The 26,600-nt window shown below is 44.0% G+C and overlaps 1 pseudogene; it reads right to left on the bottom strand.

The window, feature by feature from the left end:
* Nucleotides 1–1,985: 1,985 nt before the first annotated feature.
* LOC110287390 (sentrin-specific protease 2-like) lies at nt 1,986–4,848 on the bottom strand (annotated as a pseudogene).
* Nucleotides 4,849–26,600: the final 21,752 nt, after the last annotated feature.

The following is a 26,600-nucleotide window of genomic DNA, read 5'->3' as shown; positions in this document are numbered from 1 at the left end:
AAAGTATTCTACTATCTATCTGATCTTGGTGAGTTCAGAACTTCTATACCCAATTAGAGCTTAAAATCTTTTCTTAAATTCTAAACAATATAAGCTTAAAACACAAGACTATATCTAGTTTTCAATCCCATCAGAGACCTGAGAAGGATAAATATTATGTGAGGAAACAGGGAGTGTAGAGCAAGCAGCTTCAGAAACTATAGAAATGATCAAGGTTGCTGGATACCTGGACAGTTACCAAAGGTCCTTCTGTAGTATTGGAACATCATCTTCGGCCTTCTGGCCCAGAATATCTGAGAGACGTTTCTGTGAAGCAGAAATTATGAAGGATTGCTTACCTTGCCTTGGCAAAGCTTGGCAATCGACTGCCCTGCATTCTGTTCGGGCAGCATACTGTCTGGCGTTGAAGCAAGGGAAGTTTATTGCCCAGTGGCTAGCTTTCCACATAAAAAACAAACTCTATACAGAAGTTCTTTGATGCTCATTATCTTCTTGGAAGTAGACTGGGGATGCTGCCAGGAGCTGACATGTTGTTGTCATAAAAAGCCTTTTATTAATAAAACTTCTTTAAATGCCATATTTTGTAGATCTCTAAGCTTCTTGAAGACCAGCTATATAACCATAGTATATCTGAATAGGCAAACATTACCTGTTCCTTGCTATTTGCTATCTGTTAAATGTAGAAAACATATTTCTGTAATCAAATAAACTAGTACCTAACATGACCATAAGTTTTATTGACTATTAACTTGTATTTAATTATCCTAAACAGTTTAATTTTTTTCCTGCCAGACAGTCTTTTATTACATTATAAAAGCAACACTAGGCACTAGATCTTGCAAAATGTGCTCTGACCAACTTTCTGAAATTGAAAATGCATAACCACATCTGTAAGACTTTTAATGATCAAAAAAGTTAAATACAAACTTTCATATGCAAAATAGATGACTGTAAACCTGGCAACTTCAGAGCCAAGTACTAAATCTCTCTCCAAAGGCTCAGTGGGGCTGGAGTAGGGCATGCTGATGAGCCAAGAACTTAATTTCATATATATATATATATATATATGAAATCATATATATATATATATGATCTGAGGAAAAATAGGCTTACACTGAGGAGCATCTTCAGAAGCAGACAGCTCAGGCCAGCCCTTCCATGGTGAGGCTCACACACTCACTCAGTAGACCTACCTAACATGGATTCTCACAGTTACTTTGAATCCAGTTTCACTAGGAAGCCAAGCTACTTCGGTTCTAGAAAAGAAAGTCTCAGAGCACGCCACGTTCTGAGGATGCACAGATCAAGTTCCTTGGCCACATTTACACCAACTGTGCCCGTGTCATAGCATCAGACTCTCTAAAAGGCAGCCAAACCCTACAACAGAGCATCGTCATTTCTTCTGGCATTTTCAAGCCTTAAAAGAGAGAACCTTAACTGTATGTTGGCAGCTCCCACTCCAGCATTAGAAAAACTAGCGAACACCTCCTTCCTCCCCCTGCCGCTATCTCTCTGCAGCAGGAAGTAGCAGTTTGATTAACATTCTTTTCAGAAATAAATAGTCCAAACAAATTATTTATAGCTAATTATAAAAGAGCAGTGGGAAAAGGGCACTGGCCAGTGTTTGCAAATGAGTGAGTGAATTCGCTGTGAACACACAGACAGAACAATTCATATAACAAACCCTGCATTTCCCACATTCATATGGAAATAACACTTTCAAACAAAACACATGAATTAGCATTTGTTCTTGTATGGGGTGAACAGTCCAGGGCTCTGAGCAGGCACAGCCTTACAAACAGGGTTGCCAGCAGCCCCTCCACAACTCTAGTCAGGGCCACTGTGGAGGCCTTCATGCCCTCTTGAGGGCTCAGTACCTGTGAGAGAAGAGAAATGATCGGGGACTTTTTAACCCACAATGCATGAGGTATATGGAAACATCCATGAAAGAACCACCAGCAGCTAGAAGACCAGGCGGAGCATTGTCACAGCAACTGCTGGTGAACGATTTCCCACACTGTCTCCTTCCGGAAGAGGGGCATCTGGTGCTGAGCGAATGTGATAGGTTTGTCCCTAGAAATATAATCTGCATATTTACAAGTAAACATTCCACAATCACTCCCATTCAACTGATGAGGAGTCTCATGTGGCTTCATGCTGTAGTCCACTCTAAGAGGTTGAGATCTGTATTTCTTTTGGTAAGAATCTCATAGATCCCATGGCCTTTTTGTCCCATAGCATCTAGATATTTAAGACACGTTTTTCTTAGGTCCATCACTACTAGGCACCAATGTACCTTCCGATGAATAGGTACCAGAATAAGTTCTTGTTCAAAGAGATTCACCATTTTGGTCCATCTTGTTACTGCTTGGTAAACTCCAGACTTTAGCTTAGGATAGAAGAATTTACTGAATGCATGAAGTTCTGGATGGCTTTGCTTTTTACTCCTTTCCACTAAAAGATTCATATAAAAATGAATGACCTCATCATCGAGCCAGTGATAGTTCTTTAAGGTCTGGATATCTCCTCAGGTGATTCACAACTTGAAAGCGCTGCTCAAAATCTCATCTGGTGGGCGTGGCCCAGGGCGTTACTGATTTCCTTTTCCATGTCCTCTGTAAGTTCAAAGAGATCTTCCGTTCTTCTGTCCTTCTCTCTGCTTGGGAAGTTCTTTTCCTTTATCTCAAGCACTGATATTTTCCTTCTGAGTAAGCCATTGCTTCCACTTCCCAGGCAAAGTCGGGCAGACACTTCTGACAGATCAGGCTCCATTTGGTGTCCTTTTGTGCATTCCTTTTCAAATCGGAGTCCCACCACCTTCTCTGTATTAGCTTTTCACTTCTCATTGAACAGAGAGGTCCTCTTGTTTCAACAACTCTATACTGTTTTGGAACAAAATGGGTTGTTCTGACACCATGGTTCTGCACCTCCACCCAGCCTTTGGTCTTTAAAGTGTCCATCTGAATTCTCTGAGAACTCTGGTGTGAAACTGCAGGAGGGTACGTGCTTCCATGAGAACCTTCTTTAAGATGCTCCAATAACTTTCGATACTTTTCTCTTTCATCCTTTTGGACACCCTCCTCCACGGTGCAGTGGGGACGCCTCACATCCTTGCCACCCTCTTCAGAAATCATCTCTGTTGCACCTTGCTCCTGAGGGTTCCATGTTAAGGAACTCTCTGGATTGCTTTTGCTATGGCAATGACCACTTGGCCTTCTATTATAGCCTTCCGATTTCAGCGTAAAACCAAAGGAGGGCAGGACTCTCTGTGGCTGATCTCGGGTCACTGTCTTTCTGATCTTTGGATAGTCACTTATTCCGTTAGGAGATTTATTACCCAGTTTCAGTATGCTACTGCACGACCCAGAACTCATCAGTTCACAAGATGAAGAGTTCAAAAATACCTCTGCAGAAGGGGCCACATTTGGTGTCCCATTACAAGCAGAAGACACCATGGGTTTTGTGGTCAGCTGGAACGGGAATCCAAATAAACTCGCAGTATTGTAGAGACTGTTCTTCACTTGGTGAATGAAGCAATCTAATCTTGGTCTTTTAGCTTCAATTTCATCATTTTCCACTGCAGTAGAAAACAGACTGCTGCTGGAGCGCTGCCTCTGTTTTTTTTTTTTTCATTTTTTTATTAGATATTTTCTTTATTTACATTTCAAATGCTATCCCGAAAGTCCCCTATACCCTCCCCCCACCCTGCTCCCCTACCCACCCACTCCCACTTCTTGGCCCTGGCATTCCCCTGTACTGGGGCATATAAAGTTTGCATGACCAATGGGCCTCTCTTCCCAATGATGGCCGACTAGGTCATCTTCTGATACATATGCAGCTAGAGACACAAGCTCTGGGGGTACTGATTAGTTCATATTGTTGTTCCACCTATAGGCTTGCAGACCCCTTTAGCTCCTTGGGTGCTTTCTCTAGCTCCTCCATTGGGGGCCCTGTGTTCCATCCAATAGCTGACTGTGAGCATCCACTTCTATATTTGCCAGGCACTGGTATAGCCTCACAAGAGACAGCTATATCAGGGTCCTTTCAGCAAAATCTTGTGGCATGTGCAATAGTGTCTGCGTTTGGTGGCTGATTATGGGATGGATCCCTGGGTGGGGCAGTCTCTGGATGGTCCATCCTTTCATCTTAGCTCCAAACTTTGTCTCTGTAACTCCTTCCATGGGTATTTTGTTCCCTATTCTAAGGAGGAATGACGTATCCACATGTTGGTCTTCCTTCTTCTTGATTTTCTTGTGTTTTGCAAATTGTATCTTGTGACAGCAGACACTGGCGAGGATGTGGAGAAAGAGTAACACTCCTCCATTGCTGGTGGGATTGCAAGCTTGAACAACCACTCTGGAAATCAGTCTGGTGGTTCCTCAGAAAATTGGACATAGTACTACCGGAGGATCCAGCAATACCTCTCCTGGGCATATATCCAGAAGATGCTCCAACTTGTAATAAGGACACATGCTCCACTATGTTTATAGCAGCCTTATTTATAACAGCCAGAAGCTGGAAAGAGCCCAGATGTCCCTCAACAGAGGAATGGACACAGAAAATGTGGTACATTTACACATTGGAGTACTACTCAGCTATTAAAAACAATGAATTTATGAAATTCTTGGACAAATGGATGGATCTGGAGGATGTCATCCTGAGTGAGGTAACCCAATCACAAAAGAAGTCACTTGAGATGCACTCACTGATAAGTGTATATTAGCCCAGAAACTTAGAATACCCAAGATACAATTTGCAAAACACAGAAGCACTGCCTCTAGAGCAGGGCGCGGGCCGCTCGCACAAGCGAAGAATGGTGCCAAGAACCTTAGCCAGCCATCTGTACATTCCAGACCTAAGCAGCAGTGGTGGCCTACACACCCTGAAACTCGAACCTCAGAGCTGTTGCCACTGGGGCCACTTTCTCCGCTTCGGCCCCTAAACAGTTTATAACAGCATCTTTCAAAAGGATTAGAACCTCACATTGCATTTTTTTGAATTTAGCATATTTAATTATATGGTAGTGACATAATTTAAAAATAAAAGGGTAAAGTAATAGTTGAATAACTTAATGTGTTATTTGACTATCAGAAGATTAAATTATGTGTAAAAACATTACTTTATAAATATTTTTCATATCAGCTGGGCCTGGTGGCACACACCTTTAATCCCAGCTCTTGGGAGGCAGAGGCAGGTGGATCTCTGAGTTCGAGGCCAGCCTGGTCTACAGAGTGAGTTCTAGGACAGACAAGGCTACACAGAGAAACCCTGTCTCGAAAAAACCAAAAAAAATTTTTCATATCATACACACATGTGCAAACATAACCCAGTGTTTCTAAATGTAAAAGATAGCATATTAAAAACAGAAGAAAATATACTGAATGTTTAAACAACCTTTTGGACTACAATGGCTTCTCTAAACAAAGCTCTTTTTAATTTTTTTCTTGGATATTTTCTTTATTTACATTTCAAATGTTTTCCCATTTCCAGGTCTCCCCTGTGGAAACCCCCTATCCCATCCCCCTGCCTCTATGAGGGTGCTCCCCCACCCATCCACTTTCATCCTCCTGCCCTAGCATTTCTCTACACTGGGGCATCAAACACCCTCAGGCCTGAGTGTCTCTCCTCCCACAGATGTCCAACAAGGCCATTTTCTGCCACACATGTGGCCAGTGCCATTTGTACTCTTTAGTTGGTGGTCCATTCCCTGGAAGCTCGGGGGGGGGGGTCTGGCCAATTGACACTGTTGCATTTTCAAAAGAGTTATATAGGCACAATACCTTTAAAAAATTCACTTTACAGCCTGACTACAGCCCCCCTCCTTCCATTCTGACCCCCATATCCCCACACTCCTCCCCATCCCCCCATCTCCTTATCCTCAGAGAAGAGGGGGCCAATCTCCATGGGTAACAACCGGCTCTGGAACATCAAGTTGCAGCTGGGACTAGGTACATCTTCTCCCTCTGAGGCCAAGCAAGGCATCCCAGCTAGGGGAAGAGAGGCAGCAGAGTCAGAGACAGCTGTAACTCTATTAGGGGACCCACACGAAGGACAAGTTACACATCTGCTACGGATGTGTAGAGGGCCTAGGTCCAGCCCATGCGTACTGTTTGGTTGGTAGTTCAGTCTCTGCGAGCCCCCTGGGCCCAGGTTATTTGACTCTGTAGGTCTTCTTATGGTGTCCTTGGCCCCTCCAGCTTCTATCCCCGACTCTTCCCAAGCCTTACCTAATGTTTGGTTGTGGGTCTCTGCATCTATCTCTATCTGCTGATGGATAAAGCCTTTCAGAAGTCAGTTATGCCAGGTTCCTCTCTGTAAGCATATCAGAGTATCTTTAATGGGTTCAGGGGTTAGCTCTCTCTCATGGGGTACACTTCAAGTTGGGTCAGTCATTGGTTGGCCATTCCCTCAATCTCTGCTCCATCTTTATCCCTGAAGTATTTATAGACAGGACACATTTTGGGTCAAAGATTTTGTGGATGAGTTAATGTCCCCCTCCATCCTCCTTCATGGAAGAGGTCGTCACTTCAGTCTCCATATACCCTGCTGCTAGGAGTGTCAGCTAGGGTCACCCCTTAAGACTCCAGGAAGCCTCCCCTGTCCCAGAGATGCCCCCACAAGTGGTTTCTGTTTTCTCTCCTAGCCTTCCCCCTCCCCACTCCTGTTTCCTCTCCCTTCTCTCTTCCCATCCCTCTTGCCCTCCCACCTACCCATTTCCCTCCCGCCATCTACTTTAGATATCTGTTTTATTTCCCCTTCTGAGTGGGAGTCAAGCATCCTCCCTTGGGCTTATCTTGTTACTTAACTTCCTTGGGTCTGTGAATTATAGCATGAGTATCCTGTACTTTATGAATAATATCTACTTATAAGTGAGTACATACCAGGCATGTCTCTCTCAGTATAGGTTACCCCACTCGGGACGTTTTCTAGTTCCATCCTGCAAATTTCATGATGTCCTTGTTTTTTTTTCCATTTTTTTATTAGGTATTTAGCTCATTTACTTTTCCAATGCTATACCAAAAGTCCCCCATATCCCCCCCCACTCCCCTACCCACCCACTCCCCCCTTTTGGCCCTGGCATTCCCCTGTACTGGGGCATATAAAGTTTGCATATTCAATGGGCCTCTCTTTCCAGTGATGGCCGACTAGGCCATCTTTTGATACATATGCAGCTAGAGTCAAGAGCTTCGGGGTACTGGTTAGTTCATAATGTTGTTGTACCTGCAGGGTAGCAGATCCCTTTAGTTCCTTGGGTGCTTTCTCTAGCTCCTCCATTGGGGGCCCTGTGATCCATTCAATAGCTGACTGTGAGCATCCACTTCTGTGTTTGCTAGGCCCCAGCATAGTCTCACAAGAGACAGCTATATCTGGGTCCTTTCAGCAAAATCTTGCTAGTGTATGCAATGGTGCCAGCGTTTGGAAGCTGATCATGGGATGGATCTCTGGATATGGCAATCACTAGATGGTCCATCCTTTCATCACACTTCCAAATTTTGTCTCTGTACCTCCTTCCATGGGTGTTTTGTTCCCTATTCTAAGAAGGGACAAAGTGTCCACACTTTGGTCTTCGTTCTCTTGAGTTTAATGTGTTTAGCAATTTGTATTTTATATCTTGGGTATCCTAAGTTTCTGGGCTAATATCCACCCTCCTGGCCAGAGGACAGGTGTCTGCCTAGCTTGGAAGCCCTCTGCGTCAGGAGCAGCGGGCGACATCTTGGTTCCGGGACTCCGCCGAACTTAGGAACTTAGTCTGCACAGGTGAGAGTGTGCACCACAGAAGCTGACAGCTTCTGTGACCTGCCAAAGCAACACAGCTTCTGGGAAAGGTCCTGTTTTGGGCCTTCTTCTTCGGCCAGGAGGAGGTCCAAACGCAAGATATCTGTGCACCTTCCCTGTAAGAGGAGAGCTTGCCTGCAGAGAGTGCTCTAACCACTGAAACTCAGAGGAGAGAGCCTGTCTCCCAGGTCTGCTGATAGACGATAACAGAATCTGCATCTAATGAGATGATTTAGTGAGTCTCAGAGATGTTTCCGTATAGAGGGATCAGCATATACTTTACCTGTTTTGTTCTTCTTGGTTTCTTCCTTCATGTCTGTAGTCTAGATCTACAGGAGGTCTCCCCCAGCCAAATCTGATCTTTATTAATTTTGATGGCATATATAGTTTTTCTTCTCCTGTTGAAACAAAGACAAAACTTCTTCCAGAAAGTAACACATTTCTTGCCTTCCATTCTGAGGTTATCATATATATAAGCTGATATATAGGCTTGATATATAGGCTTGATACATCCATCAATCGTTTTCTAAAATCCAGAGTATTTCAGCAGCTGTGTTACCTGTCTTGTTGATGTTTAAAAGTTTTAGGTCAATAAATCATTATTTAATCTACCTCTGGGAGACCCCATATCATCCCTCTTCTGTTCTAAGAGCATTTTCTTTCAAGTATACTTAGATCGGGTTTTTGTTTTTTACAATGGCCTGACTTGTAGGACTGTAAGATACATCTACTACATGGTGGGTTTTTTTGTTGTTGTTGTTTTTTTTTTTTTGCCATAATGTCTAAAAAAGTTGTTGTATTCTACTGGGTACATATGCTGTAGTAACATCAACTTCAATCTGTAAAGGCATCTCCAATAAACGTTCAATCTTAGAACCATCTTTTTTTAGAACTTAAGACAGAAGCCCATCGAAATTCTGAATATATATCAATAAATAGTATGATGTATCAACATGTGTACATACTTTAATATTTCAAACTCTATAAAATGAAATATATAAGCTGTTGTATGACATTGCTCTAAGGTGGCTTCATTAAACAGAATCTGTATTCTTTTTTTATTGGATATTTTCTTTATTTACATTCCAAATGTTATCCCCTTTCTTAGTTTCCCCTCCAGAAACCCCCTCTCCCATCCTCCCTCCCCATGCTTCTATGAGGGTGTTCCCCCACCCACCTACTCACTCCCACCTCCCCGCAGGACCAAGGCCCTCTCCTCCTATTGATGCCTGACAAGGCCATCCTCTGCTACATATGCAGCTGGAGCCATGAGTCGCTCCATGTGTGCTCTTTGCTTGGTGGTTTAGTCCCTGGGAGCTCTGTTTGGTTGATATTGTTGTTCTTCCTACGGGGTTGCAAACCCCTTCAGCTCCTTCAGTCTTTCTCTAACTCCTCGATTGGGAACCTCATGCAACCTCGTGCTCAGGATGCCAGCATCCTCCTCTGTATTTGTCAGGCACTGGCAGAGCCTCTCAGGCGACAGCTATACTCTTGTTGGCATCCGCAATAGAATCTGTGTACTGTGTTCTTTTTTTGTTTTGTTTTGTTTTTCTTTGTTTGTTTTTGTGTTTTTCGAGGCGGGGTTTCTCTGTATAGCCCTGGCTGTCCTGGAACTCAATCTGTAGATCAGGCTCGAACTCAGAAATTCGCCTGCCTCTGCCTCCCAAGTGCTGGGAGCTGGGATTAAAGGAGTGCGCCACCACTGCCCAGCTAACTCAGCTTCTAACTCAGCATCTTTTTAATCTAGGTATTTAATGACTGTCATTCTGAGATTTTGTCACATGGTGGCGCTGTAAGCTTTAGCTTGGATTCCTCTGAAATTCATGATTCAAAGAATGGTCTAAATTTTGTTCTATTGTTTGTAACTTAGTAAAGATTGTTTCAGTCCTTTCCTTATAGAAGTCTCCTTTCTCTCTGATCTCTCTTAAACAGTATAAACAAAACTGTGATCGTTACTGAAAACAATTATCTGTATGCTGATAAGTGAAACAAAATCATATGGGATCCAGATGCACTGTGTCATTGTGTTTCCCATTTTTTAACATAGAAAAATATTTTTCTTTTTAATCTCTCACTATCCTTCAGGACCTCCCAAGAATGTTACTAAGTCTGCTGACTTTTCAGCATTTTCTGCCGTCACCACGTATCTGTAGCTGGCATCCATCAAGTCTCTCTGCTACTCAGCTTGCATGTTCTGCTGATAGTTGTCTCCTGGCTCCACCCCTTCCAGTCAGTCTTTCTTTCCACCTGCCCCAGTTCCCAAATAACAATTCAGATGTTTATTATTTAATAAATGCCTAGGCTATAAGCTTTGGTTTGTTCCTCAACTAGCTTATAACTTTAGTTAACCTGTTTAAACTATTCGATGTCTGCCACATGGCTAGTTACCTCTCCTCAGTTTCATACATTTGATTTCCTTAGGGTCTGGATGGAGAATCTTCCTGCATCTGACCCTTTCTCAGATTTCTTCTCTGCCAGATGTCCCACCTTCTATTCTACTCTTTCTTATAGGCCATCGGCTTTATATTGCTTCCACCCAGTACATAAGAGATTATCCCTATACAACACAATAGTAAAAAATAATATAAAATACCTTGGGGTAACTCTAACCAAACAAATGAAAGGCTTTATGATAAAACCTTAAAGTCTCTGAAGAAAGAAATTGAAGAAGATCACAGAAGATGGAAAGAGCTCTCATGCTCATGAATCTGTAGAATTACCATAGTGAAAATAGCCACCTCACCAAAAGCAGAGTACGGATTTAATGCATTAAATTCCAAATCAATTCTTTACAGACTTTGCATGAGCAATTCTCAACTTCATCTGGAAAAACAAAAACAGGATAGGTAAAACAATCCTGTAAAGGAACTTCTGGAGGAATCACCATCCCTGATTTCAAGTGCTACTACAGAGCTTTAGGAATAACAACTACATGGTTTTGACGTAAAACAGACAGGTTGAACAATGAACTTGAATAAAAAGACCCAGATATAACACCATACATCTATCAACACTCTATTTTTTTTGATAAAGAAGCCAGATATATACAATGGAAAAAAGACAGCACCTTCAACAAATGGTTCTGGTCTAACTGGATGCCTGCAAGTAGAAGAATGCAATTAGATCCATATCTATCACCCTGAACAAAACTCAAGTCCAAGTGGATCAAAGACCTCAATGTAAAACCAGATACACTGAACCAAATAGAAGAGAAAGTGGGAAATAGCCTTGAATACATTGGTACAGGAGAAAACTTCCTGAACAGAACACCATTAGCTCAGGCACTAAAATTAACCTCATGAAACTGCATAGCTTCTGTAAGGCAAAGGGCGCAGTCAATAGGACAAAACAGCAACCTACAGAATCGGAAAAGATCTTCACCAACCCCACATCCAACAGAGGGCTAATATCCAAAATATATAAAGAACTCAAATAATATCAACAGTCCAGTAAACTAATTAAAAATGGGGTAAGATCTAAACAAAGAAATTCTTGACAGAGGAATCGCTAATAGCCAAGAAACAAAAGAAATGCTCAACATCCTTAGCCACCAGGGAAATGCAAATTAAAACTTCTTTGAGATTTCACCTTACACCTGTCAGAATGGCTAAAATCAAAAACACAAGTGACAGCTCATGCTGGTGAGAATATAAAGCAAGAGGAACACTCCTCCATTGCTGGTGGGACTGCAAACTTGTACAACCACTCTGGAAATCAATATGTAGGTTTCTCAGATAATTGGAAATTGGCCAACCTCAAGACACAGTTATACCACTCCTGGGCATATACCCAAAATATGCTCCATCCTACCACAAGGACACTTGCTCAACTATGTTCATAGTAGCTTTATTCCTAATAGCCAGAAATGGAAAAAGAAAATATTGTACATTTACACAATGAAATATTACTCAGCTGTTAAAATGATATCATGAAATTCACAGACAAATGTATAGAACTAGAAAAAAAAATCATCCTGAGTGAGGTAACCCAGACCCAGAAAGACAAACATGGTATGTACTCATTTATAAGTGGATATTAGCTGTAAAGGATTAAAGGATAATCATGCTGTAATCCAAAGACCCAGAGAATCTAAGTAACAAGGAAGCATCAAGGGGAGACATATGACTCTATTTGGGAAGGGGAAATATAATAATAGATTTTGTGGGTGGATTGGGGGCAGGTGGAGATGTGAACATGAGGGGTCAGGTTGGGGGAGTATGGAGGGAGGAGATGATGGGAGAGACAACTGGAATTAGCCTTTGGGGGCAAGGTAGAAACTGAAAGCAATCGAAACTCCCAGGAACCTATGAGGGTGACTCTAGTTAAACTTCCTAGTAATGGGAGTATGGAAATTGAACTTGCCATCCATGTTTTGTAACCAGGCAAGACTTCCAGCAGAAGGGTTGGGACACCAAACCAGCCATAAACCTTCAACCTACAACTTTTCCTGCTTACAAGATGTACTGGTGTTAAAGTGGCACAGAAATGAAAAAAAAAAAACTAAGAAATAAAATGTGATGATGTGTCACCAGTTTCAGTGGTTATGAAATTTGGAAAGAGAACGTAAGTCTATGTGTATTGGGCAGATACATTTGTGCCCAATTCAGCTAAAACCCAATAAATAACAATGCCCTAGTGGATGGTCTTACACCCACACACATATTGCAATGCCAAATGGAAAAGAACATATGAATCTGGGAGAGAATGGAGATGGGTGAAGTGTGGAGGAATTGAAGTGGTGGGAAAGGGACAAAGACTTGATCAAAACATGTTACATATATGTACAGAGTTCTCAAACAATACAAAAAGGTGATTCATGCCATACATGAGTTATCATGGGGGTCCTATAAATTCATAGAAGAATTACAATAGAAAGGATTTCAGAACTTACAGAAAGAGCATGTGTTTTCACATGAGGGGGAATAGTCACAAATTGAAACCTCAATTGTACATTACAGAAGATTAATTTCCACATATGAAGGACTGCTCTATGCTAGTGAGCTCCAGGGAGTGCTCTGTTCTGGGCACTCCAGCTGCATTCAAGAATGGGAACTTGGGAACATGGTATATACCTGTAAAGCCAAAATTCAGGAGAATAAAGTGGGAGGATCTAGATTTCAAGGCCACCCTGGGATATGAAGTAATGCCCCGTCTTTAAAAGGAGAGAAAAATAAAAGGAGTTGGTGAGGGTGGAGGATAAGGAAAAATTATCCCTGCATTCATATGGTCAGAATACTTCCAAAAATAGATGGTTCTATGCTAGATGTGGTTCTTTGTGCTTCCATTTCTATGCCATGAATGTGTAAGGTGAGTCTATGGAACCAAAACCTAGAATATAAATAAAGTGGAAAATTTTAGGATCTTTGAAAAGTTAGTTATGCCAAATATGGTTTGCTGGGGCACACAGGTGAAAGGATGTCTCGCTAAAGCAAACACGTGAAAGAATGTTTCCCTGAAGCAGGCACAGGTGGTAGGATGTTTTGCTATAGCAAACATGTGAAAGAATGCTTGATGAAGAAGTATAGCTATGACCCCACAGACAGTGGGAGATGAGCACCGAGTTTTGGTTTGGTTTGGTTTGGTTTGCCTTGCTCTTCTTCGATAAAGACACATATGTATTGGTTCACCTTACATAGCCTCATTGAACTCAACTTGTGATAATGCTGCCATTGAGAGAAACTTGCCCAGGAACCTCTTGTGAGGTTCTTGTGGCAGCTTGCTGCTTAAAAGGCCCATCTCAGGCTGGTTGTTAACACTGGCAGCTGGTTCGTGCCTTGGTGTCTGCCTGCCTAGAGGACTGGTCTACAGCAGCTGAATTGTATTTGGTGTTTGCTACAGGACTGAACTGCTGCCAAAAAAGATCGAGCTCACCCCCAAAGAACTATTGCTGAACAGGTCCGCTTCCCTCATATCCTAATAACTTTTCTCTTCCACTGCCTCTGCTGGGTGGTGGGCTAGAGGAGAGATTGAACAATTATTAAAAGTAGGCTGCCCAAATCTTATGCCTCCACTCCCACTTTAGATAGGAGGTCGCTTCTCAGCAAGAGAACGGGATAGGTTGGTGCCACTAGGGAGGTGTGGGTAAGGAGACTACTCCTCAGTATACAGCTAAGGGTTGGATTTGGTGAGACTGGTGAGGCTGTCACCTCACACCAACCATAATGGAACAAGAAGGAGAGTGGATCCTCAAAACCACATGAGGACACAAAAAGTGGCTCTGGTGTCCAGAAGGAAGGATATGGATCACCTTGATACTGTGATGACTACCTGAGACTCCCTGTTGGACACAGTAGTGGTAGTGGTCATGCCAAGAGAGAGTCTGGGCCCCATCAATCATCCAAGGCCAGACTTGGGAAGTCAGCTGGAAGGTGATCTGGGCTCGATGTCCCCACACCACAAAGGCCATGAGGACAGTCAGCAGCCCAGTGTTCCTCTAGATGGCACTGTAGACATAGTTGAAATGGTTTGTGAAGGTTTGTACAGGTCCAGGCCCAGTGACCCTCCTAACTGCATTTGAAACAGGGACTTGGAGGTGATCGGGCTTTAGGAGCCTGGATAGCTGCTAAGGCACCCTAAAAGGACTTAGCCAGCATCCTTTATGTTTGGGGGCCTTATCATCTCTCCTATGGTACACCTTGAAGGCCATGGCTAAGACATCTGCCTGTGGAATCATGGGTCCTTTCTATGGATAATTAAGCCTGGCTTTCATATCATGGAAACTCTGGGAGAAATAGTATGTCATAAGGAATTGTTTTCCTTCTGGAGACTTGGGCTCCAGATTGGTATATTGCAAGAGAGGCTTTGTGAGTCAGTCTAGGAATAGAGATGAGTTCTCCTGTCTTTCCTGGATGACCTCTTGGGACTTTTTTTTTTTTTTTTCATAATTTACTGCTTTAAGGGAGGCCTTTCAGAGACTGGCCAGAAGGCAAGTAATAAGTTGACCCCTAGCGATAATGCACTCTGGGGTATAATTCCGTTCAGGTTTCCAGTCAGGGAATGCCCCAGCCCTGGCTAGATGGGTGGATTTCAACTGCACGTACCCTAATCTGGTCCCAGACCTGCCTGCACTCCTCGGGGAGAAGATTGTTGATGAGAAATCATATCAACATCATGAAAGGTGGGATTGTAAGATTAGATAACATACTGGAATACTTAAATAAAGTTGGAGGAATTAACCGTGTATGAATCCAGTCTTTTTCCTATTTGAAAGAGTTCACTTAGTGGGAAGGACATATGCACCCTGACCAAGCTGTCAAGGTACACATATCTTACAACTCAACAACAACCTCCTGCACAGGGAGAACTGACTGGCTTAGGCCTGGTAGGTGCAGGGAAGAGAGTAGTGGGAGGGCTAAGGTCTGAAAATGGGCACCTGAGAGGGTTGCTTGGGGCGGTCCATTTCTTATTGCTGAGGAGGAAGAAAGGGAGACCAAAGAGTCTGGAGAGGGAATGAAGGGAATATGAGTTGAGGCTGGTAATGGGGAGGTTTGTTAGCATGACTGAAAATAGTCGAGGGATCATCTGGTTTGAGCTTCATAGCTATGAGTTGTTTTCTTTGGTTGGCTTATGCAACGTGGTCACTTTTAATCAAGATGGGAGTAAAGTCACACGGCAAAGTCCATCCTTTTCAACCCTAGGAAAGAGGGCTGTCAGCTATGTGGCTGCCTCCATCCTAATTGGGTGGGAGTAGGGGGGACAGCAGCTAATATGTCAACAAGCCCCATGTTTCTTTTACAGTTGCCTCTGTCTAGATTTTTAACTATCAACCTTGCTGTTATAAGCTTTAAGATAACCCCTTTGTTACAGATTTTACTGGTGTGTAATCTACCCAATATTGTTACAAATCTTAAGATGTATGCCTTAGCAAAAGTTTTAAAGAGTTAAACCAAACTCAAAAGAGCATGAGATGTGAAGCAATAGACAGTCCCATTGGCACTAGACTGTCCCTTTAGGTTGTTTTGCTCTCCTTTCTCTGTCACATAGTCAGGTGGCTGGCCTGATATGAAACAGAGACTTTGGAGAAACACTTGGGTTTACAGGAGGGGGAGCCATACCCCAATCCAGAGCCCTCTTTTTCTTGAAGTGGGACAGCATAACACAAGGTTTAATGTCATATTTAAAAGACATGTGTATCCTTGTAAAACTGAACTCATTAAGCTGAGAACAAAGAGGACTACAGAGGTAGGAAATTTTGGAGTCCCAGTTATATAGAGAGAAGTCTGCAGGAGAGCAGAGAGATGTACCCGTCTGCCAAGAGTCTGTATGTGTGGGTGTGGGTGTGGGTGTGGGTGAGGGTGGGCACACTCTGCAACTGGCCTATTCTCTTGCTTTTTCCTCCTCCTAGGAGGCTCAGCTCCTGGCTCCTACTTTGCAATAAACTTACAGATCCATAATCAATAACTTAAAAGAAAGGACATTTACACCGTGTGGGCATGTGGGAGGAGGAAAAACGAACAGGGCTTGAAGCAGAGATAAGAGAAACACGGAATGGGGAATCTCTTTCCATTTCCCTGATTGCTAGCAGTATTTGTAAAGGTCTTAAATAATGGCCCTCTAAATAATATTGGGATCTAGGGTGCTGTTGGGTGGCCCATTGGGTTGGTTATCTAAAGGAGAATGAGGCTAATTTTGATTGCAATAGTGAATAAATTTGGGGACCTTCAGGTTGGGTGCCAGGTGTAGAGGCTGTGGGTTTTCTGAAAGACATCCCAAGGGGAATGAGAAGGTATGGGATGTAACATTCCCATGCATGAGAACGGGGAGGAAAAATGTCACTGCAACCGGTAGGTGCAGGCATTCCGGGACTCAGGGAGCAATGGAGGAAGATACAAGCTATTCAGTAGGTTGCTGCCACACTCAATGGGGGCCAAAGGCTTAGCCTAGCTAAACTCAAGGAGAGACTTGACAGTTGGTACCAGGGCTTTCATGGAGGGCAGAAGTTGAGGACAAAAACCCAAGCTCTAGGAGGGAGGTCCCTTCCACAGGAAAGGGTTGGCAAACCGAATCACAAAAGCCATGAGGACCTAGAGGAGCTGTGGGATTATAGGCAGCTCAGAAGGGAAAGTGGGAGAAGAGGGATGGAAGGGCACAATAACCCAGTTGTGTGTGCCTAAGGAAACTGGAGGATTGATGCTCCAAGGGTGGATGGATGGGGTCAGGTGGAGAGGTCCAGCCACAGTCTTAAAGACCATGGCTGGGGAGGAGGCTCCATCTCCAAGGACACCAGAGGACTTCCAGATTATCAGCAGTCACTTCCTCAGACTTGGGGCAACAGTTACACGGACCAAAGGGGAAACATATGGAATTGCCAGATGAGATTGGAGAGCGGGAAGAAGAATAGGGTGCCAATGCAGCTTAGACCGCGGGGTGCAGTGCAGGCCCAGGAGAGTCTACAGGAGTTACAGAAAGATGTAAGTGTCACAAGCCTGGGGGAGAAAGGCTTCCCCACTGCGAGTGTTACAGCTCTGCTCTGGCTGGGGAAGGTTTCCCTAAAATGTTACAGCCCTGGGGAAAGGAATCCTGGGAGCCAGGTGCCAAGGAAGAGCACAAAATCTCACTGCACAACCTATGGGTTTTTCTTGATTAAATGAGCTGCATATAGACTGACCGGACAGGGTATCCATATCAGTGAAAGAGGGGACTAAATAATACGGGAGCAACAATAATAGTTAAGGCCCACTGCACAGGAAAGAAGTCATGTCTGTTACTATAAAGCAGGGCACGAACCCGCGTCTAGGGAGGTCGTCGTCCAGGGGAGAACCTTTGGTTATCAATCTGCCAATTGGTTATCATATCTAAAACCGCCTTCTACATTATTGTCCATCTACCCACAGATTAGTAAAGTGCTCCACCCTCATTATAGAAGTCTGTTTTTTTTTGCAGAGGATGGCACTGAATTCAGAGATGCACAGCTGGTCAGATACAGAAAAACACACACCTGTGGAGTTCTCAGTCCCAAAGGGGACCTACATCACACTTCATATCCCAAGGCTCAGGGAGTGATGCAGAAGGCAGGGCGGGGAGGGGGCACTGTAAGAAGCACAGGACAGGGAGGAGTGCTAGAAAATGCGGTCTATTGGATGTGACAGGCTCTTTGCACTCATATACGCACAGTGGCTGTGTTTGTCTTTAAAGAGTCAAGCTCTTCAAAATTCCAGCATGGAGAGGAGCAGTTATGAAGTCTCTCTCGACCTGAGGAGCCATTGGCCATTGATATACACTGATGAAGGAGAACTCAGGTTTCTTTAGGGATGCGACCCCTGATCAATGTCCTTGCTCCAGTGGAGCAAACTTTACCGATTTCCATGCAGATATCACTAATTGGATTCAGTGGGTTCTAAAAAGGAAGATGGGAGCAGAATGTGGTGGGGGAGTCTTGAGAGCAGTTAGAAAGAAGTGCAGGGCAGAGATTATCAAAGTACATTGAACACATGTATGAACTACTCAAATAATAAATGAAAGATATTTTTTAAAAATCTGAAATTACAAGGTCCCACTCCAATTAGTACCACCAGTGATTATAAAGTAAATTACTACATAGGCTGTGGAGAAAAAGAAACTCTTATACACTCTTGGTTTGCATGTAGTAACTTAGTTCAGCCCTTGAGGAGAACAGTATGGGTCCTTCAGAAAACTAAAAGACCTATCAAATGATGCAGCTGATTGATGCAGTTATCCTTTCACATGTGTATCCTAAGGAAATGAAGATGATGCACTAATACCATAGCTAAATGCCCACATTTACCACAGTACCATACACAGTAGCTAAAGTGTTGTGTACCCAAGTGTGTGTGGGAGACCAGATCACAGAACAATTAGTTGCTTTGATAAAGTCACCATGGTTAGCGTTGAATAATACTAGATGCCCGTATATGGTAGAACGTGGGGAAGACCGTCAGATAGGTTTATTAGTACTAGGCCACTCTTGAATGTCCCCACCCTGGAGAGATGCATCATTGTCAGAACACAAATATTCTGGGATGCTCAGTACAAGGCATAGGTGAGTTTAAAGGGACAAAATGGTGCAGTGTCAATTTTGGAATGTTGCTTTCTTCGAAAAACACAGATATATTATAAGAGAATGTCCCAGTTGAATTCCAAATATAGGATATGGGTCTGCCATAGCCACTGACTCCGACTTGCCTCAATGTGTATGAGTGTCATGATTTTGCCAACTGCAAATAGTTTCTGCAATTGTGTGACATATGGAATTCTGGGGCCTTTTCAGAGGGTATATGAGTGCTAGAGCCCCAATAGGTGGATTGTTGGTGAATTGCTGTTTGAGTGTTGGTTGTTGGTCATGGGTTTTTAAGTAGTCATGCATAAAGACAAAACAAGAAGAATAAGGAATTAGGTATTCTGTGGTGAAGATCAAATGTCCCCCCAAGGATCTTGATGCCCCTAATCAGCAGCAGGACTTAGTATAGCTATAATGCTCCATTTCTACTCCTGGCTCTGTTTAGGGATCACTTTCATGTCCCCTCCATTATATTCTCTGTCTTATCTAGCGTTAGGAGATTGAAAGTGTAGAAGAAAGGGGGTAGAAAAGGGTAGAAGAAGAAGAAGCACCCACAAAGTATCAGAAGACCAACTACAGAATGCAATGCTATACCGTGCAACATCTCCAGGGTGTTGAGACACTCAGAAGATCAGGAAACTCGTGAATCCCTCCTTTCCCTGAAGTTGACAACTTTATTTCCTGCAAGGAACAGAGAGACTTCACTCTCACCACTCACCATCTTTAACCTTTGAAGCAGCTGAAGTAAGGAAAGAAAGAGAGGCAAGCCTTAAGGAGTATATAAAGGACAGTGAGTGTCTGGCACTGAGAGCAGGTGACAGAGTCAGCAGGGAGGTGCCAGTATGCACAGCATGCTTAAGTCAGTCAGGTCTGAACTGGCCAGAAGTAGGAGTCAAACACAGCTGTGACAGTTTGGGACCAAATACTCTGGACCCCCACTACTGAGCCCATTTCTTTCTGGAGACAGGCAAGAGCTTGCAGATTTTCCTGCTTGTAAGCGCACACGGTAGCAACCCTTGGATTTATGGATGTTCACAGAGGATGCGAGATTCTTGGGTTTCTCATGGTCCGTGCTTGTGTTACTTGCTTCTTGTCATCACAAACCTCAAATTCCACAGGAGAAGTGAGGGTGCCCATTCAAATAGTGACAGGCAAATTTCATTCAGAAGGTGTTTGCAAGCAAAATCAGATCTGCTGAATGTTAGACAAGCCCGAATGTCTCATCCCCACGGAATTCTGCTTGGTGTTTTTGTTGTTTGTTTTTGTTTTTCTTCTTCACAGTCTTGGCCTCTGGCAAAATTTTCCAATGAGTATGTATAGTGACTGCATGGACTTCAAGACTCAGCAAGGAATAAGGCATGACCACAAGGTGTCACCAAGGCAACAGCACACATTAGAACATTTACTATGGAATGTTACTGTGACAACATTTTGTAACATTTGATGCACAGTAGTGATGCCACCGAAAGGAAAGGATCAGACCAAGACCCCCAAGACGATGCAAAGCCAAGTTCTCGGCACAAAAGAGGTGAGGAGGGCATGGAATAAGAGACAAAAACAGGAGAGAAAGGATGAGGGAGAAAGGGGTGGGGACAATGGAAAGGAGGCAGGGTTTTTTGTCCCTGAGGGAAAAAGGATTGCCTCTGGATAGAGAGGGGACACATGTAGTACATAGAGAAATGTCAGTTTATAAAGGTAAAGGGAGAATGGAGGAGTTAGGGGAAGGACTGAAGGAGCTGAAGGAGCCATACTGCCATTAGTGGGAGGGGAGGCCCTGGGTCATGTGAAGGCTTGATGCCCCAGTGTAGAGAAATGCCAGGGCAGTGAGGAGGGTGTGAGTGGGTGGGTGCAGGAGCACCTTCATAGAAGCAGGGGGAAAGGGTCCAGGATAGGGTGTTCCCAAAGGGGAACCTGGGAAAGGGGATATCATTTGACATGTAAACAAAATAGCCAATTTAAAAAAGAAAAAACATAGTAAAGGTAAAAGAGGAAGCCTGGACTTAGGATGAGGTGTTTAATTTGATTGGGCATGTTAATTAGGTGAGCCAAAGGGGGCTTATGGTTGCTGGACTTCAATATTTGATAGCTGTACCTTGTAGTCAGCCTGAGTGGGAGGGCATGGCCATATAAGGGAACAGGCCTTGCGGGCTAGCTTTAAGAATGTAATCAACTGTCTTTAGCAAGACAGAGGGAATGAAAGAGAGGGGTAAGGCCTGCCAGAGCCATGGTCTCCATGCTCCAGCTGGCCAGAGTCCCTTCAGCAGTTCCAGAATGAGGCACACTAGAGAGTGACCCCTCAACCTGCCGCGTTAATGGTAGGACTTGATGATAATGGATATAGTGTGGTTTCAAACACAAGGTGGTTCCACAGTGTTTGGAAGCCTTACAGCAGAAAGTGACTCAGCTTTCCAGTTGGTCTCTAGTAGACAGGAGAAGTTCTGTACAAGGGGTCATGTGTCTGGATGTGTCAGTAGCACTGAAAGGCCCAATGCATGATTTCTCTTGTTCTCAATAAGATCTGTTTCCCTTGGATGTGTATCCATACATACCATGATGCTTTCTTTCATGGAACAAATCACCAGAAATGAGGGTGCTGATCACTAGGGTCAGGCTAATCAGGGTTTACCTGTCTTTGCAAAGATAGGAAATTCTCCTGTACAGAAAGGGAACAGCAAGAGTGCATAGGTTTAAAAGTTGGAGCTCATCTGTGTCCAGAAGCTGAGGACCAGACTGTCTCTAGGATGTCCTCTCCAGAGTGTTAGTGGATCCAGGGGCAGCTGTTTCTAGTTTCTAGGTGTCCAGATAAGGTCAAAATCTGCCCCATGGTGCCATTTGCAGAGCTACGTACATAGGTAGAAAATGAGGAAATGTCTCTCTCCACTCAGTGCTGACTCGTGAGCTTGGGTTGTGCTGGTCAGTGAGCAGACCCAGGAGAGAATGCAGACAGAGTCAGTGGTGCTTATGATCTGAGAAAGAAGAGGCTAGGCTCTGGGTTTCCTATGAGGGAGAAGAAGAAGCTGAAAGTGCCTGGGCTCTGGATTCTCTACATTAGAGAAGGAAGCAGTCAAAGTACCAGGAAGGATTCCTTTGTGGTAGGTGTCGAGGACTGGGCTCCCATGCTGACGGAAACTGGTCAGTGTGTAGTGATTGGTGTCAGCACGTTCATCAGGAGAAGCTGCACTGTCTCTGTCAGTGACTTCTTGCCTGTAAATGAAAACACAGTGGATATGTTTGTGTTTTCTCAACATGGAGGTAATATGATAACGAGTATGGACTCTTGGTAATTGAGATGTTGCTGTCCTTCAAATTTTCCAAATGGTCTTCATTCTTGAATCACACTATCTCTTTCTAGGCTGTCTAAGATGGAAGGACGATAAACTGGCCAGGGAATTCCCAAGCAAAGTTGTTCTGCAGTTGCCTGGGTTGCACCTCCTTTGAAGACACTGGGAGCCTGAATCTGACTTGTTAACTTTGGTAGTTCAAAGGAGTTAAGAGGAATTTTGTGGGAGTATAGATGTGGCTCAGGGGTAAGGAGCAGTGACTGCTCTTTGGAGGACAGCATTGGCTCCCAGAACCCACATTAGGTAGCTATCAATGGCTGTAATTCCATGGGAAGCCATCTCCCTTTCTGTCTCCAGTAGGTCCACACAAGACAGGCACTCACACAGGCACACCCATATATTCATCGGAGTAAATGGAAGACAACAATAACCCCCCCCCTCAACTGTAACGAGTGGCCAGGGTTTTATTCTAGGACACACAGGCAGCTGACACCCAGTTCTGGCTTCCAACAGAACCAAGCATGATCTTGACACACAGACATAATGTAGGAAAAACACTAATATACACAAGTGGTATTTAATTTTAAGTATGTTGTTCCCTTATCAATAGCATTAGCAGAGGGTGTATGCCCAAAGTAAGTCTATGTAGGTGATACTACACCATCAGCCCATATGCAGTACTACCTCCTGCTGCTTCAGAGGCTCAGTGAAAGGGGCTTGATTGACCAGATTTTCTGTGGGCCCCTCTGCAGCAGGTCCAAATCTCTATCTTTCTGGCATACAGTATAACCCCTGCTGGCTCAGTGTCTCTCTCTGCTGAGTTGGTTCCTCCTTAAGACTCAACTTGCATGATCTCATTATTATCAAAGCACTGACCTCTTGTGGGCAGATTCTTTGATGGTGTAAAATGGCTCTACCTCAAATTCTAGGTACTGAGCTGTGGGAAGCCATTCTGGACTTCCTGGCCAGCCAGATGGAAATCTGCTCCAGGCTGTAAACAAGCCCATGTTTGGTGGATGGCCTGCCCTTAATCAATGATTGGCTGAGCAAGCCTGCCTGGTGAGGTGATGTGACCTGTGGTGATTGGTGGGGGCGTGGTTGTGGCTGGAGTGGAGAAAAACACTTGTAACCAGAGAGGCTGGGGGATTTTAAGAAAGAAGCTGCCTGAGTAAAACTGCTTTAAGAAGAACAGGTGGTTGCATCTTTCTTGCTGGTCGAGTTGGACTTGACACTGAGCATCCTTCAAGAGTCTTATCTGCATTGGTGGTTTGGTCAGTTCCTTGGCTTCTGTGCTAATTCCCACATGCCATGGTCCAATATTTGCAGTAAGCTAAGTTATGTTGCACAGGGATGATCAGAGCACTAGTAAATGTGTTGATTTCTCACCAGCCAACCACATTTACTTATCCTAAATGTCTCAGCCTTTTGTTTGCCAGATGCTCATGTTGACTCTGAACTGACTCCTTAGACAACCCAATAGCCATTGACGGGCAGTTGACAGAAAAGTGAAACCATGGGCAGAAGGGTTCCTAAAGTTACACTTGTCTGCTTGCACCATGGCAAGTGGGGCCCTCTCTGCTATTCTACTCATATAAAGTGAGCTGTCTCCCTTCATTCGTTTTCTTTCTTTCTTTCTTTTTTAATGAAATATGTTCTTTATTTACATTTCAAATATTATCCCCTTTCCTAGTTTCCTCTCCAGAAATCCCCTATCCCCCTCCCCCTGCTCCCCAACCCACCCACTCCTGCTTCCTGGCCCTGGCATTCCCCAATATCAGGACATAGAACCCACCTCAGGGACAAAGACAGACACTACCTCAGAATAAAAGGCTGTAAAACAATTTTCCAAGAAAATGATCCCAAGAAACAAGCTGGAGTAATTATTCTAATATCAAATAAAATCAACTTCCAACCTAAAGTTGTCTCCCTTCATTCTTGTGCTGACACCCATGGTAAATAATCTTAAGCAAAGAATTACTTGTTTGGTGTGAAAATTCTCTGCCTAACCCCTCCTTAAAGAAGAGTATGTTTGTGCTGGTGGATGGTGTAGCAGTTAGACAGCAGACCTGGCTGACATGGTAGGCAGCTCTTCCTCAGGCAGTACTGACACCCAAAGAGGGCCAGGCAAGGCTCAATCATCTAGACATAGACAGACGTTCATTGTAAGGAACAGGACTTTACTGCCAATCTAAATTCATAGTCATTTCTTCACCTGCCCAAGGCACAATAGAAATCTTGGTTAAGAGAGTAATTGGCTCTGCCTGATAAGTTGTTTGGTTTTGAGAAGTACATTGTTGGCTGCCAGGATGTGGCTACTTGGTTATGAGTATTTTCCATTGAGACCTGGAGCTACTCAAACCAGAGGTCCTCAAGTAGGCATGTATCTGCCCATTTTATCCTGAGCCTTCTGGAAGCATATTTCAGGGTAAGAAAACCTTGTTGGAGAGCCAAAGCAGTAAGTAACCTGTTGGCTCTCATCTGACACTCATTGCTCAGATCCAGGTAGAATAGGCCCAGGTATATCAAGACCACAGTAAAGAAAAACAAATGCCGTGAAGGGGGACTGGGTGGGATCTAATCATTGCTATCAAACGTTGTGGCTTCATTATCACAGAGGGATTAAGCAAAACAAAACTCCTAATAGCCTGTGTGTTGTTGAATCAGGAAGAGGTCTCTTTCTGAGTTCCAAATGAATGAACTACTGCCCCAGATTACTTGTACCAAGTCTGGCTTGAGTACCTCCCCTCTCTAGACAGGTTATTTACAGACTGGTTGAATGAACAGTGTGTTAAATATTGATGTCCTTCAGTAGACGTCATAGACTAAGGACATTTGTTTGACTGAGAAACAATGAGCAGAGTCAACAGGCACATGGTATTTACAGAGTTCTGTCCCCCAACATGACATAGGAGATGAGCCTTCTCGTGTGTCTCTAGTACCTTCTAGGGAAGGGAAAACATCACCCCAGGTGGTTCCAAAATCTTCATTCCTGCCAGGTTCAGGAGGGTTGTCATATGTTAGCCTTGGCTTGAAGGAGGTCTACTCCTTGCTCTTGAAACATGTGCTATGCCTCTCCCTCTTCTCCTCAGGTGCACACGTCTTTCGGAGACTGACACCCATCTGACTGAGGACCCAGGTGGGCCGTTTTTCTCCTTCACTATGTAGAGCAGTGCCTCTGTCTCCCAAAGTCAGGTCTAATGATAGCTTTTGATATTATTCCTCTGCCATGCCAGTGAAGAAGAGAGGGAATAGAATAAAAAAGAACTCACGGTGCAGCAGCACAGCAATGGATATCACCAGCCTGTCTGACTCAGAGCCATTCATAACACCGGGCCTTGGCATCTATGGCTGGCCAGGATTTCTTTGCCAGTTGGCTGACTTACTGACTAGTCTAATTTCTTGTTCCTCCTCAGCCCTCCAGAGTTCTAAGATTTGAGGGTGAGCGAATACAGTAGACTGACCAGGAGATGGCAGCATCTCCCAAGCCATTGTACTTGGCTGTGCTTTGCTGGGTTCCTATAGGGGAATTCTCCAGGAAAGCTTCCAGAGGCAGCAGCAGGAGTGCCCACCCAAAAGGGTAAGGGAACACAGTAAATCTAGGGAAAGAAGAGAAAGGAGGATGGCTTCTCACTCTATCCATAAGGAAATTCAGAGACTTAATTTTCTATTTCCAAGGTGCTGAGCATTGTTGGGAAGGGAGGAAGGGAGGTTACCCCCACCAGCTGCTCCCCTCTCCCCTTCTCTCCCTCCCTCATCTCTTCTCCTTCCCTCCTATCCTCTTCTCCTCCTCCCTTCATGTCCCCTTCCTCCCCCTTCCCCCCCTCTCTTCCTCTTCTCTTCTCCCTCTGTCCCTCTCTCCCCCTCTCCCTCTCTCTGAGTGTGTGTGTATTCACTCACACAGAGGATTCCACCAGGAGTGCAGGACTTGGGTCAAGCCTCCTGCTTCCAATTCCTCTTTAGCAGATTACTGTCACTAGTTTTCCACTAATTCCCACATGATTAGAAAATAACAACTTAGAAGCTCTGTTATTATTGTTGTTGTTGTTGTTGCTGTGTGTTTGATTGTTTTCTAAATGAATTGAGTCCTCACATGGACCTACAGGACAAGTAAAAGCAGAATACAGTCTCCTCCTTCTCTTCTGTGGCTGAACGACCAGAGATGCCTTAACCTTTCCTCGAGTCACCTTGTGTAGCAGGAGAAGCAGAACCACTCAGGAAGACCATTTTGCCCAGAAGAAGTTGGTCATCCAGGAAAATGAGGGCCACAATGGGAGGGGAAATAGTCTTCTCCTAGGAGCCTGGTTGACCTCCTCCAGATATGAGAGCTAAGGACTCAGAACACCTTGTGTACTGGCTATTTTTGTGTCAACTTGACACAGCTGGAGTTATCACAGAGAAAGGAGCTTCAGTTGAGGAAATGCCTCCATGAGATCCAACTGTAAGGCATTTTCTCAATTAGTGATCAAGGGGGAAAGGCCCCTTGTGGGTGGGACCATCCCTGGGCTGGTAGTCTTGGGTTCTATAAG

This window comes from Mus caroli, unplaced genomic scaffold (genome assembly GCF_978045245.1).
Source record: "Mus caroli unplaced genomic scaffold, Mus_caroli_1 scaffold_5, whole genome shotgun sequence".
In the NCBI taxonomy this organism is placed as follows: Eukaryota; Metazoa; Chordata; class Mammalia; order Rodentia; family Muridae; genus Mus; species Mus caroli.
Note: the sequence above shows the minus strand (reverse complement) of the source record. Positions and strands in the feature narration are given on the sequence as shown.